We start from the raw sequence: 15656 nt of genomic DNA, 5'->3' as shown, positions 1-15656 counted from the left end.
CTTTTTAACTTTTTGCCGGACTACCACTTAGGACGTGTTTAGTTGGGGGAAAAGAAAATTTTTGGGTATTACATCGGACGTTTGACCGGATGTCGACTTTTTGCCGGACTACCACTTAGGACGTGTTTAGTTGGGGGAAAAGAAAATTTTTGGGTATTACATCGGACGTTTGACCGGATGTCGGAAGGGGTTTTCAGACACGAATGAAAAAACTAATTTCAGAACTCGCCGGGAAAGGAAACCGCGAGACGAATCTTTTGAGCCGTATTAAGCCGTCATTAGTACATGTGGGTTACTGTAGCATTTATGGCTAATTATGGACTAATTAGGCTCAAAAGATTCGTCTCGCGATTTCCTCCCTAACTGTGCAATTAGTTTTTCTTTTAATCTATATTTAATGCTCTATGTATGTGTTTAAAGATTCGATGTGATGTTTTTGGGAAAAACTTTTTGAGAACGGGGCCTTAGTTCACGCCAAAATTAGAAGTTTGATTGAAATTGGAACGATGTGATAGAAAAGTTAAAAGTTTATATGTGTAAGAAAGTTTTGGTGTGATGGAAAAATTAGAAGTTTAAAGAAAAAATTTGGGACTAAACTGAGCCTATATATAACTGTTTCAGACTCTTAAGTGTACGTTCGCATCAAAGTCCAGCTAGTCAAGTCATAAATATGGGTCTCATTTGCATTATACTTTAACATTGTTCTAATAAACTTATCTAATGGCTAGAACAATTTTAATGATGCGGTTACGACTGGTGAAGTGATACAAGCAACATGTTGTTGTTTGAGTAGGGAACTAGGGCGGTGAAGTGATGGAAGCAATATGTACTTGCTTGAGACTTTGAGTAGGGCGTCGCGGGATGGCTTAAGCCTTAAGCGACGGAACTAAACCAATAATCGGATCGGAAACATGTTGCGCGTGGATAAAAGAAGGGCAATGGACAAAAACACTATCATTTTTTATAATATAATAGTGGATATTAGAGTGATCAAAGTGAGGTGTATTTGGCTGTTAATGTATTGAGATTATCGTTTTCAACCACAGTTTTTAGTTTGTCTGTTAATCAGAGGTTAGTCAATACATGCCTCTGACACCTAACAGTTTGTAGAATATAAAATCAGTAGGTATTTTGAAATGTGATATATACAATTCTTATTGCTCATGAATAGAATGTTGGTAAATGGACAAAACTTAAGGGCCCGTTTAGTCCAAAAACATTACATCGAATCTTTGGACACATGTATGGAGTATTAAATATAGGTAAAAGAAAAACTAATTGCACAGTTAAGGGGGAAATAGCGAGATGAATCTTTTGAGCCTAATTAGTCCGTGATTAGCCATAAGTGCTACAGTAACCCACATGTGCTAATGACGGCTTAATTAGGCTCAAAAGATTCGTCTCGCGGTTTCTAGGCGAGTTATAAAATTAGTTTTTTTATTCGTGTCCAAAAACCCCTTCCGACATCCGGTCAAACGTTCGATGTGACACCTAAATATTTCCATTTCGCGAAGTAAACAAGCCTTAAACACACCCATAAATTAAGATTGAACTTCTTTTCTTTCTACCGTGAATTTTGATACCATGGCTGTATTGAGTTATCCTCAAACTTTCAACTTTTTCGTCACATCAAATATTTGGACATATGCATGGACCATTAAATATGGAAAAAAAATCAATTACACAGTTTGCATGTAAATTGCGAGACGAATCTTTTGAGCCTAATTACGCTATGATTTGATGTGCTACAGTAAACATTTGCTAATAATAGATTAATTAGGCTTAATAAATTCATCTCGCAGTTTATATTATTAATCTATGTTTAATACTTCGAACATGTGTCCGTATATATAAAAAAATTCCCCAGAACATCTAAACACGGCCATCATCCCTTTCCGTGTTCGTACTTGGACGCATGCGTTGCTTCATTTCCGATTCGGCTCCCCATGCTAGAAATCCTGCATGACCGAAAAAGTACACCAAAGGTACCTCAACTTATCAGCGAGATACGAAAACATCCTCAAACCATAAAATCAGATATACGAGGTCCCTTAACTATACAAAACCGGTCACCCGAGATCCCTCAGCGGTTTTCGTCCCGGTTTTGTCCTACGTGGCGCTTTGACCACGGTCGTCGGTGGCTGAGTCAGCGTGGGACCCACGTGGGCCCCACGTGTCAGCCTCTTCTTCTCCTCTCCTCTTCACCTCTCCCTCTCTCTTCTCCATGGGCGGCGGACGGCGGAGGGGCAGCAGCTGCACGAGCGGCGGCCGGCGGGGGAGCAGCGGGGCGAGGCCGTCACCGCGTCGTCGGCCGGATCTCCTCTCCCGCCTCGCGCCCGTTGGCCTTGTCTGGCTCTCCATCGAAGAGGATGCGGCGAGGAGGGAGTTGGAAGAGGGGCGGACGGGATCAGGATACGGCGGCACTCGATCTCTCCGCGGCGGAGAGCGCGGACGGGAGGATGCGGCCGGCGGAGGCGGCGTGCGAGCGGAGCGGAGCGGAAGCGGAGGCGCGGCGGTGGCGGCAGGCGACGCCCCACGCGGCCACCGCCACCGAACAAAAAAACAAGAAGGACGCTTCCGCCGCCGACCGCCGCTCGCCGCACTCCGGTTGCCGCGCCGCCGCTCGTTGCCGGCCACCCTCCGCCGTTCGTCGCTAGCCGCAGGCCGCCGAGCCTGAGAGCCGATGCACGTCGCTGGCCCCCAAGCCGCCGGTCGACGCCGGCAACTGTCCGCCGACCACCGTGCAAGCTAGCCAGGTGCCCAGGTCCAACCTGCATGGCACTGTTACACGAAGAAAAACGGGGAAAGCGCTTACGACGCCAACCGCCGGTCGGCGCCGACCGCCGGCCACCGCAGCCGGACGCCGCTCACCGCTGCCCACCGCTCACCGCTCTTCCGATCAGGACTTCCTGAACTCTATGGCAGTTCTTGCCGATTATATATTCTGGAAATTACATCCTGATTTTTGAAACAATTAGGCAGCAGCACATGGATATATACACATCTACTACTTAACCAAAGTAAGCAGGCAAAAACACAAGATTGGTGGAGGAACTCTGATTGAAATATTGAATTAACCAAAGTAAACGCCATAGAAGCTTCAGTATTGATGGTCCAGGTGAGATGCATTGGCATATGGTTCAACAAGATCCCAGTTTTTACTGTCGTGTGGGTCGCTAATAGGGAGAGGTCAATCGCTGAGCCCGACGTTAACACAGCTCAAAAAATCACAAGAGGAGGCCTAGGAGGTTGCACTCCTCGTCGGCGACGAAGAGTAGCGACGACACCGACTCGATGGCGCCGGAGCGCGTCCCGCTTCTTGCTGGCAAGCTTGGACACGACGAGCGCGGTAGACGCCATGGCGGCGGCCTCGGCAGCGCCGTTCCAGGTGAGCATCTCCACCAGCCGGTCCACCACCGCCGCCGACGTGCCGACCCGTCGAAGCGCGGCCTCGCCGAGCCGCGGGTTTGTCGCGACCGTTCCAGGTGAGCATCTCCACCAGCCGGTCCACCATCGCCGCCGACGTGCCAACCCGCCAGAGCGCGGCCTCGCCGAGCCACGGGTTCGCCGCGACGTTGACGAGGATCCCGACGCGGCCGCGGCCGCCCGTCACGCCATCCTCCTCGCCGGCGGCCGCCCATTGCAGAGAAGTCAGAAGTGAGAGAGAGACGAGGAAGGGAGAGAAAAGGGGAAAGAGGGAGAGGAGGCTGACGTGGACACCTGACATGTGGGCCCGCGTGGGTCTCACGCTGACTCAGCTGCCACGTGGGCTAAAACCGGGTGAAAACCACCGAAGGATCCCGAGTGACCGGTTTTGTATAGTTGAGGGACCCCGCATATCTAGTTTTACGGTTCGAGGACGTTTTTTATCCCGATGACAAATTGAGGGACCTTCCGTGTACTTTTTCCGCATGACCTTCGTCTAGGAAACATCCAGGCCACCACTTGGGCCTAGTGCCTTTCTAGACTGATGGGCCGTTGCCCTACATGTACTGGGCAATATGATTATTAATAATCCATTAATTACTTCTTGCATTCTTCTATTAGTACAGTCCGGTCGTTTTTTTCTTTTCAAACAAACTCAGTTCGGTGGTTTTATTGATTTAGAGACAGAACAATGACGGTGTTTACTCACTAAGAGCATGCATTGGAACTTCGTGCTTTTTCACTGGCAACAAAAGAGCACCCATAATATCCCGGTACACATGATTTTTCATGTAATCAAATAAACCTTGTGTCAGTTGGTTTGGAAAAATTGATGTGGGCATCACTCTTTCGGATACACACAACAATCCTCCAACTGTCATTCAAGGACCGATAACAAGAGCTCGTGCGCGACAATTGAATTTAGAGGTGAGCTCGTTCCTATGTTCTTATTTGTACAAATTCGAGAATAGATTGCTACCTAACGATTATATTGTGATTAAAAACAAGAAGAGGACAAGGAGACACTTGGAGAAAGACTTGGAGCCATGTAGGATCATCGAGGATGTCCAAGTCAAGGTTGAGGCCCAAACCAAGTCGACCTCGGGTGCAATTCGGAGTTTAGGACCAGTCTGTACTAAAATGGACGCCCAGGTCGCATACGTGCTCGGATTGGGGCGTTCTTTATATGGATGGAAATCTAATAAGATAACGTTTCTAATGGTTTTGGTCCCACGTCCAAATTCCTTCCAAGTCAATGAGAATTGACCGAACAAGTTGACGTCCAGAATCTGTCCCGGTGCTGCGTCACCGTATTTGGGCCTTTGGGCCGTGTATCGTATTGGAACCCATTAGGGTTGCGTCGAGAGGGGGTTGCACGACCCTAAACTCTATACTCAGTACCGCTGTTATCTTTAGGTTTTTGGGTTTTGCTTAGATTATTCTGTCGAGAACAGTTTTGCCGCTAGATCGGTTTGTAAGACCCCAACTTGTGAGCTTAATCATTCATCTGCAATTTTGGTTGTTTTCTATCTCGTTCTTATTTGTGTTCTTCGATTGGCAAACATGGATTAGCCTTCTCAGCGAGGTCATCCGTGTTTCGACACGGGTGATAACCAAAGGAGACGTGATGCTACGATTGCAGGGCTCAAGAACGTGCGTGTTCAAGAAGCCGAATCGATTTCTGTCGCGACTCTATCCAAATCGTTGTTTATCAGAACCTTTCGGAAGATCGGGAACCCTAGTGCACATCAAAAATAAATACATGAGCTTCCTTTTAGATAGAGAAAAATGATTGACAAAAATAAAAAATCAATCCATCAACAAAATTTCACACAAAAAAAGTGTTCCATAGCAATTAAAACAGAAGAACAGGGAAAAGAGCAGCATGACAACTCAGTGGTTGAGAACCTTTCAGCTCGTCATGCCACACGCCATCGCAATGGCAACTGCACAAAAAGCAGGTGCTCCTCGAACCAATAGGTGACCTCCACGATGACGGCTTGATAATGTCCTCGCACATAAAATCCTTGCCAATTTATCGCACCCTTCGACCACATTCCCCTCCTCCAACACCTCCTCACCTCTCTCGTTATCTTTTTTCATTGAACGACCACTACTTCTCTCCTTCCATACCATTGTTTTACTTGGTATTGACCATGCACTCTTTCTTTCAATTTTCTCAACTTTCTCGTCCTTTCTTCCCTTCTCAATCATATTTGATATGGCAAAATCACGATAAACCAATCTAAGACATCAAAATAAGGGATAGATGAAAAATATGTAGGCAATAGATGTTAAGGTTCATTTTAGTATGATATGTTTTTCAATAGATAACGAATATTGAACCACAATCAGCTAATGTTTATTGTAAATTTAGCTTTTTCCGTTACAACACACGAGCATTTTGCTAGTATCTCTAAATTTCAACTGAAATGTTCCATAACACTGCATTCCATAACACTGCAAGAGGTGCCATATGGTATCTTTGATACGTAAACTGCAACCCCAAAACTATACTCCCTCTCCTTTCCAAAAAGCTTGTCATGCTAGTATTTTAAAATTTATCCATACCCTAATCTTAATCTCAATTGCTTTCTTTCTTTCCCCGTTTAATAGAAGAGAACTTCTCACTCCTTTGAACTTGTGCCATCTTTTTACGAAAGAGACTTTGTACTCATCGAAACCTAGACAAGTTGTGGTTAAATCAAAAGGTTTAAAGAAGATTTATATCCAAATGGGCCATGAAGACAGAAAACAGACAATATGTCACTCTATATGTGAGGTTTCGATGAAATGTCACGCAATAGGATGCACCAAATAAAATGTCACTTATATGTTGCCTTACGGATGAAATGCTACTTTAGGGAGTTTTAACCATTATTCTATGACCGAAATGCCCATGGTATGAAGAGAGAGGGAGAAGGCTATGTCGGAGAGAGCCAAGTAGGCAGCACCAGAGACCTTGCTAGGAGGTGGTGGGGATGATGGGGGAAGGAGGAGAAAACACTCTTGGCTCTTCTTCTTCCTCCCTCAAATGCCAAAAGAGTCCACCGGCGGCCTTCTTTGAGCATTGGAGGTAGGAAGAAAAAGAGCCAAGGGTGTTTTGGTCCAAGATTGTATATTGATGAAGACATTTTGGTTGAGGGTGGTATTCCAGCGAAACTGATTTAAGTGATGGTATTCCAGCGAATCCAACCTTATGCGATGGTGGATATGCAATTTTCTCGAGGAGGAGATGACGACGGGGACGACGGGATGGAGGGAGGAGGAGGCGATGATGAGGACGAGTTTGTCACGACAGAAGTAGAGCCTCGAATGGACTCGTAGTCCCTGCCACCCAGCCAGCCACTTGTTGCTCGCCGCTCCATCCTTCTCCCTCTACCCTGTCTCATCCCCGCCATGAGTTAACATACAATGCTTTAGTGTATTACTAGAAAGTAGCCGCGGCTTTGCCGCATGCAACAGTAGATGGGCCAGCTCAAATTGAGCGTATGTCTATACCTTAACACTTTAGTTGGGACACGCTAGCCTATGATGCTATCTCATTCGACACTTATAAAGATATCAACATGTTGTTAGCAAATTTATATGCTAACCAAAGAATCCTGAAGTATGAATGTAATACAATACAATACTCGAATAATTAAGCTCCTCTTATAGTACGAATGTTGTTAGCAAACTGAACGGAAGAAGCTGTGGATCACATGACATCCATATTCATTGAAATGTTCTTTTTTCTAGGGGAATTTGCATATATATCGTAGAACTTCTATTTTTTGAATGAAATTGCAAGACTTCTTCTATTACTCAAGTCTATTACATAGAATGTCTATTACATAGGCATAGATAGTTCAGGAGATTAAATGATCAAAGCTTTTAATAATGCCCCATTTTATTTTTCAAGCAATATAAACTGGCTAATGGATGAGTCTAGATACTGAACGCTGCTTTTGTCCATGCATGCAGATGCCAAAAGTTAATGCTGTCTATATAATAATCCATATAGCAAAAGATAGCTTTGAACAGACAAGTTATCAACCAGAATGCTTCTTTTTACCCTTGTTTGAATTAAACGATGATCCATGTCTCCATCATCACTTTCATGCAATTATAATGGCAGAGTGAGTAGAAAGGAAATCTTTTATTTCTTGTCTAGATAAAGAAGCAGAAGTTATATAGTTATTGAAATTAAAATAATCTAATCTTGATGCTGCTGTGCATGATGAAATCTCAAATTCTAAAGAGAGTAGTATTTGAAGTTCATTGATGTTAGGGCCTTAAGAGTCATTTGTTATTGGAAACAATGATGACCTATATGCTCTATATATATATTTTTTGCATTGATCGTGAGGCATAAGAAGTTGCACATAACTCATTGTAGATGTGATTGTATTTATTAAAACTTATAGTTTACTATCCTACATAGTTGCACACAAATTGGAAGTTCACATTGGATTTTATTTATTTATTTTCCTAAATTAAATTTATGTTTTTAAGCATCCAGCAACTTAAAAAATGAATATAATAAATATCCTACATGGTGCAAAAGTACACTATAATTTATATATTAATGGATTAGTATTATAGATGTCGTGGAGGTAGGGATGGTGGCGTTGATAGGTGTGGAGATAAGCGATGGTGGATGGACTGGAGGTTGCAACGGCAGTGGATGGGGATGGTGGATTGGCGGCGTCGATGGGAGTGGAGATACTGACGGCGATGGATGGTTATGGCGGCGATTTTTGGAAGAGATTGGTGAGAGCGATTGCGCTTGTATTGGAGAGAAAGAAATCGGAAGGGGAAGAGACAGGATAAAAGGACCGTCGATTTTTCCAGAGAGGAGATTGGGGGGAGCGGAAGAGGCACGACCTCTCTAGAGTCATGGGGACCTGCGCTTTTTTTTTTTCAGTTTTACATTCAGATTAGATGTACACACGCGTGGGAGTATCCCCGAATCCTGCCGTGCCACGTGGCGTTGGCGTCCGGCCGGGAACGTGCATGGAATTCGTTATTAGAGATTCATCAAATATTGTCACGATGTAGTTTACGTATAGATAGAAGGTTGCAATGTAGATCTAGTGAGGGACAATTATATTGTTCACTAACACCTAATATTGTTCTAGGAATGGTAGCCAACTAAAACTCATTTTAGCGTGTTCTCATCCATCTATCCACATGTTAGATATTTTTGGTGTTTGTATCGATCTATGTATAACCACCACGAACCCAATTTATTTAGGTAATACAGGATTGGAATATGTTCAACCTACAAAACAACAATCGGTGATGATGTGCTACAATGTTTAATCAGAATTATAAATTTCAGTGTCATGATTTACGTAACACCTTAATACCTTGCGAGAATCTGCTAGCGTCTTGACTGCTCCAACTCTCTGTTTAAGGCAGATATGAAAGGCTGAAACAAATAACTGGTAACATCTACCCTATAATTCACCAACTGGTCTTACATCCTTCATAGTTCATTCATCAAATCTAACGGACGATATTTCATCAACGCCCAATCGAACGATCCAGATGATCCGCACACAATCCTTCTTTCCCCACCCCCACCCGCGAGTCCGCGACCCCTTCCCCGGCCCACGCGCGGCTGCGAGCCTGCAACCTCCGTCCCCCTCTCCCTGCGCCTTCTCCCCTAACCCTATCCGCCGTCGCTCCCGCTCTAGCGCCGCCGTCGCAATCACCTTCTCCCCCAATCGTATCTGCCGCTGCTTCCGCTCTCCACCTTCACACAGTCGACCGACGTCAGTAGTCCGCTATCGATGCAGCGTCTGGCGTTTGGATCTGCTCGTCTCCGCCGCCGGTTACGCCGCCTCTCCGTCGATCTCCTACGTGGTCCCGTTTGCTCCATAGCGGACTCCGCCTGCAAGTCCGCCGGCCATCGCATGATCCTGACGGCAGCTAGATCCAGTACCCTGTCCACCCGTCTCTCCTTCATCACCGAGGGACATCACAATCTAGAAAAGGTAGACAAAAAATCGTATGTGGCGTTTGATTACCGGAGATTCCCAGAAATTGTGTGTGAGGTTTGGAAGTTCTCAAGTCTGTTGGTAGCCATTCGTTTGTGTAGCAAGTAAGCAACATTTGCTAGGACAGGGCATTTGTCGTAATCAGGCTATCCCTTGTCGCAGGTTGCAGCTTTCACGAACATATATCAGTAAACATACTGCTGCATTCAATCAACATATTATCTTGTCATCTCCATATTTACACGAGGGATTAGTTAGCTTGTTCAGTGCTGGTATGCTAAACTATAGACGCATTTGATTTTACATACTGCCTGCTGCATGTACCTGGGAATAATGAACATTATTTGCTGCCAATTTCCTTTAACAACCAATTTTCTTCCTTTAGTTTCCTTCAATATTATAATTTGTGTTTGTCTTTGATCTTAAATTAAAATCAGGCCATATGGTTGCATGAAATCAGGCCCATATCAATACTTATGTCTCCATAAATTATATATGTATATATATGTTCTCTCAAATACTTATAGAAGATTAATAAAATGTCATCTTAGGAAATTAATTTTTCTACCATTCCATGTACACTTAGTTCAGTACCGATGATTGAATAGTAGTGCATCTGCATTATTTTATTCTTTCTGTTCATGAAATTCATATTATTGCAGATCATTTCGGTACATGATAACTATTGCTCCTCGAAGACTGGGTCGCCGTTGAAGGCTTTCAATTTTGGCAAGTTCTGAATTCGAGCTCCTCGAATACTGGGTCGCCGTTGAAGGCTTTCAATTTTGGCAAGTTCTGAATTCGAGCTCGATGACCGGGTCCTTGTTGAAGGCTTTCAATTTTGGCATGTTCTGAATTCGAGCATGGTTAGTGTTGGATATTATTTTGATTATTTTAGGTCATTTCAGTGGTGCAAGTAATTCATCTGTCATGGGTGCAATTGATTTACTTAATTATTTTAGAATTCTGTCTACAGCCATAGCAGGCTGTACTTAAACAACTACTTTGTTTAGCTGAAGCAAATCAAACAAACTACTCATCTAATTTCTTCTTTTTATCTTTCTTTATGAAAATACTCCCTCCATTTCACAATGTAAGTCATTCTAGCATTTCCCACATTCATATTGATGCTAATGAATCTACACATATATATCTATCTAGATTCATTAGCATCAATATGAATATGAGAAATGCTAGAATGACTTACATTGTGAAACGGAGGAAGTACTATGTTAGGAACCCAACTATTTGTTTGACATAAGAAATCAGTCATCTAATTTCTTCTTTTTATCTTTTTTATGCAAATACCATGGTATTTCCTTTCAATAAAGGAATTTATGCTATCAGTGCAATTTCTATGTGGTTTCAGTCGTACCTGAACTGCACCTTTAAAGGTGCGCCCCTTCATGATTGCCAGACTGCATGCACAGCCAAGTAAATATATCTGTAGATAAACATAAATTTGAAAAGCTGATAGAACCAAACAGGTAGTACTGTAGGAGCTTGCATGGTCACAAATGTATTAAGGTCCCTATGAATCTTTAGCAGGGTTTATCTTGCTGAAAGGTTGTTTTGTTCAACTTTACATCCGTTCAGATCTTTCCTAATTGCATTAATATACTTCCTATGAATCTTTAGTGTTAAATGCTGCAATCCTTATTATTAATCTACAGATTTTTCCTATTTGCAGGGAGTGCAACCATGATCATTCGCATGACCTGTCACTGACTCACTGTCACTTAACCTGGTGAGCACTGTATATACTATTTTGGTAGCGGCATATATGGTGGAATATTTATAACCTTTTTCATAAACTCTCTCGTGGTAAATTGGTAGGACTTCACTCCATATATTTCCTGACAATTGTTGCTCATTTACAGTATAACAAATATGCTGAAACTATTTCCTGTAAAAGGGACAACAGAAGAATTAATGTAGCTGCAAGAAAAAACAAATTATTAGCCTCTGCTGCTTTGTGACCGGGTTATGTGTTAACTATTGTATCTTTGTTTGGAGTTGATTAGTCTTAAGATCTTTTAAGCGAACAATTCTATTTTTCTATAGCAACTGGGTGCAATTTTTTCAGTCACATTTTACAATTTGATGCAGTGGATGCATGGATGGGCCAACGGTTGTCTTGTCAGATAGATCCTATGGGACTGCCCCTATGCTCATCTTCCTCCATCTGTGGAGCGACAAGTACCTTTGCTATATTCCTTTTTTAGATTTACAAATCAATTCCTAAAAAAAGAACTTCAGTACACAAATGGTCTCTCTGAACCATGAATTTTTCTTCAGTTAAAAATGGAATAGATATACTACGTGAAGAAATCATGCTTATAAATCTCTAATCTCTCCCTTGTATGGCTGAATGATTGATTTGTTTTGAAAGGCATTGCGATAATTATTGTATATTTGCACTGTGGTAGATTCATAATCCATACTTATTTTCTGAACATGTTCACATTGGACTACTTTTTGGATGTTTAGTATAGTGCATGCTGCCATGTACCAGCAGGCATGTGGAGAAGCATTTGTCTTCATAACTTGCAAATATGTGAAATATCAATTGAGGGGTAGTGGAGCGTATATAGAAATTGAGGGGTAGTGAAATATGTTTTTGCAGGAATTTAGCAAATGTTCTCTTTAACAACTGAAACTCATTTGTTGGGGGTTGACTGGGTGTAATGCAACTGAACGAATCTAGACAAATATATTGATTTTCCGGAAACTGTTTTTCATCAAAATATTACGTTGCATTGTCCATATTACCTTGATAGTGTCATGTTGCTCAACCAAATTACCATGTTTACGCCTTTTCTTTTTACCTGATGTTCTGCTTATTTTGCTCTATGGTAGTGATTATATGCAACTACGCCAGTCCTGTCCTCTGCTTTACATTATTCATATTACTAGAGATTACTAGACTGTTTATGTTTCCAAAGAGCAGCAGCGTGCGAATAGAGATATTTAGGTATATGATCTTTGTATCATATATTCATGTATCATGTATTCAGTAGTTAATATTGTGGCAAACTCTTAGGCTGAATCTGGGCCTGCTTGAAAGCTTGGTCCATAGATCAGAAAGGGTTTTTTTGGACCCACGAAAAATACAAGTGTAATATACTTACCTGTGTAAAGAATTTTGATGCTGTCAATCTAGAAAAATAGATACTCTTAAGTAACCAATACAGACCCACTAACAGGGTGGATACCAGGGTGACGGTCGCCTCAGATTCGGAGCTGAGGGAATGGTGTAGGAGGAAGCGGATGGATCGAGCTGCTACACCCCCGCACTTCGCTGTCTCGATGTGCCCCGTCATTGGCCGCTTCGCCATGGCGGCGGGGTGACGAGATTCTTAAGTGTATCACGAATACTCAAAGTTATATTCTATATTGTACCGATTACCGAATATTTTTTTTATTTCTCTATGACCACAACAAATTAATGGAATAATTCTCTACCATTTTTGTCTTATTTATGTGGACATATAGTATCCACATATATTGCTCACGTATATTGTATATTGAAGTAATCGATGGTTATGGATTATTATTTTCAGGCAAATCATATTATTGTTATCTGCCCACTTTAAATTCATATACGACATTGAATCGAGAGGATTGTGCGAAAATTATTTGCCCTAACATGAAATTCTAATATTATAAAATAACAATAATAGCATCGTAGCGTTAGCACGGGCATATTACTAATAAGCCATGGTGGTAAGAACAAACTGAAAAATATGAACTATGCAATTTCAGAATATTGGTAAAACTCTAAACAACAAAAAACAGATTTTATGCACCCACTATTGACTTATAAAGAAAGAACTGAAGCAAGAGATAAGTGGACACAGAGCAGATCATTTTCAGATTTGCATCAATTGCCGGATCAACCAAATTAACACAAACCCTGATTACTCATTTGGAGTCATAAAAATGCCATTCAATGAACCGTGCAGGATAAGAGAATGAAACACGGGGTGATGGTCAGATCAAACTAATTCAGTTACCTGGTGCAAAGTTAATCTCTGCAAGCAGTGATAAAATAACATTCTAACAATGTGAAAGAAACTTCAAGTAATCAGACGAAATTAAAAAATGCTTCATAAAAGATAGAACTAATTGACCGAAGTATTAGAACCAGAGATCACAAGCAACGATTCAAGGATTAGGAGATCTCGAACTAATGAATGAATATGGGCTACCGATCGAGCGAAGCAAATGGTGCAGATATATTCCATCGGTTCCTGCATCGGCTTGTGGATGTGGACGGCTCACCTGGTTGCACTTTATAGATGGGTGTGGACGGCTCATCGAGTCGAATTTTATTCCCATCTAGTGGCCGACGATTCCTAGAAGAGGAAGCGGAGGAGGAGGAGGTGGTGGCCGATGGTTCACACAAGAGTAAGCGGAGAGATGGAGGAGAAGGCGGAATGGCGTGGGGAGGAGAAGCGCCCGGGGGGGGGGGGAGGAGGGGGGTGGATGAGAAGCGGCGTGGCTGGGATGGGGGAAGTGAGAGCGGCGCGGGGATGTGAGGAGAAGCAAGAGCGGCCGGTGGCGGGCCCGTGCCTGGCGCGTGTGCGGGCGGGTGGGGACGGACGAAGTAGCGCGCGATTGGGGAGGAACCGCGTGCGGTCGCGCGGGGAGAGCGACTGGCGGCGGGCGCGCGCGGGGGCTGGTGGGGAGGGGAGAAGTCGCGCGCGCGATGGGGGGAGGACCGCGCCCGGCAGCGGCGGTGGAGGATTCGGTGGCTCGGTGGAGGGAGGCAAAAGAGCTGTGGGATAAAACGCATCAAACCCGTTGGAACCATATGATCGAACGGTTGGGATTAAAAGGGTGACGTGGCTTCACCAGAATTCAGGAAAGTCCTAATAACTACACTGTTTGAATCCATGGGTTATTTTTTAGCCCTCCCTCAAATAGCCCCAAATCTCTATCTCTACTATTATAAAAATTGAATATGTTTTTGCCAAGATCTTGATAAGTTATCCGAATCCGTATGTGATTCCTTGCATATATCTCTCTGTCTCTTCCCGATAGCTTCGTCCGTCGCCTAGTATTGGATATAATTGATCAGTCGGTATCCGACCAAACAGCTAGCAGTTGCAGCTCGTTCAATTACGTTGTCCGTCTCCGATCTGTAATAGCTTCCTTTCCAAGAAGCCGAAGCCCACATCGGATCGATTTGTCAATCGTCCGCCTGCCGCCAGTGGCTGCCGGCCTACACATACGTCTATACATGATCGGATGGATTTGTCAATCGCCCGCCTGCCGCCAGTGGCTGCCGGCTTACACGTACGTCTGTACGTGCCCTGTATAGGCTGCAACCTGTAATACTGTTAATGGCTTTGGATCACGTTAATTTTGGACCTATTTGGCACAGCTCCAGCTCCAGCTTCACCCCTCATGGAGCTGAAGCCCAGCCAAACAGTTTCAGCTCCACCAAAACTAGGAGTATAGTTGGGTAGAGCTCTCTCACAAAATGTACTAGAGTTGTGGAGCTGGATTTAGGCAGCTCCACAACTCTACTCTAGACTCAACTCCTGTAGCTACTAAATTTAGGAGTTAGAGCTGTACCAAATAGCCCCCTTAGATTGCCAGCAGCCCATGGAGTGATTTGGACTGAACATGTATGAAGTTGGTTCAGATGCTGACGAACAAGTAATAATCACACTTTTTCTTTGACGACCTATCTTTATGTTGTACAAATGGTTTAAATATTCCATGCCCTCACCAATCAAAACAGGCATAGATATTTTTTTAGAAGTAAATTTCATTTTGGACCATCTTTATTGACCAAAATTTCAAATTGAGCTAGCGCTAGGCTCATGTTTTCACTCAACACCATGTATAGTTAACATTGTTTGCACTTTGGACCTGGTTTTATAGTTACCATCACATGAGTTGTTGTCTTGGTGCTTGTTTGGCTGGAGCTGGAGCTCAGCCAAACAGTTTCAGCTCCACCAAAATTGGGAGTGAAGTTGGGTGGAGCTCTCTCACAAAATGTACTAGAGTTGTGCAGCTGGGTTTAGGCAGCTCCACAACTCCACTACAGACTCAATTCCTGGAGTGATATTTAGGAGTTGGAGCTGTACTAAATAGCCCCTTAGATTGCCAGCAGCCCATGGAGTGATTTGGACTGAACATGTATGAAGTTGGTTCAGATGCTAACGAACAAGTAATAATCACACTTTTTCTTTGATGACCTATATTTATGTTGTACAAATGGTTTAAATA

General features: G+C 43.1%; 1 long non-coding RNA gene across 3 annotated transcripts; it reads left to right on the top strand.

Annotated features, from left to right (window-relative positions):
* The first annotated feature begins 9021 nt into the window (after positions 1 to 9021).
* Positions 9022 to 12880, top strand: LOC4340935 (uncharacterized). 3 transcript variants are annotated; one of them, XR_010742165.1, is made up of 5 exons: positions 9022 to 9410; positions 10076 to 10279; positions 11104 to 11160; positions 11523 to 11612; positions 12632 to 12880. It is a non-coding gene; the product is annotated as an uncharacterized lncRNA (long non-coding RNA). The 3 variants fall into 3 exon arrangements; XR_010742164.1 differs by having other exon boundaries at positions 12620 to 12880; XR_001546378.3 differs by lacking the exon at positions 12632 to 12880 and having other exon boundaries at positions 11523 to 11869.
* Positions 12881 to 15656: the final 2776 nt, after the last annotated feature.

This window comes from Oryza sativa, chromosome 6 (genome assembly GCF_034140825.1).
Source record: "Oryza sativa Japonica Group chromosome 6, ASM3414082v1".
NCBI classification, from domain to species: domain Eukaryota; kingdom Viridiplantae; phylum Streptophyta; class Magnoliopsida; order Poales; family Poaceae; genus Oryza; species Oryza sativa.
Note: the sequence above shows the minus strand (reverse complement) of the source record. Positions and strands in the feature narration are given on the sequence as shown.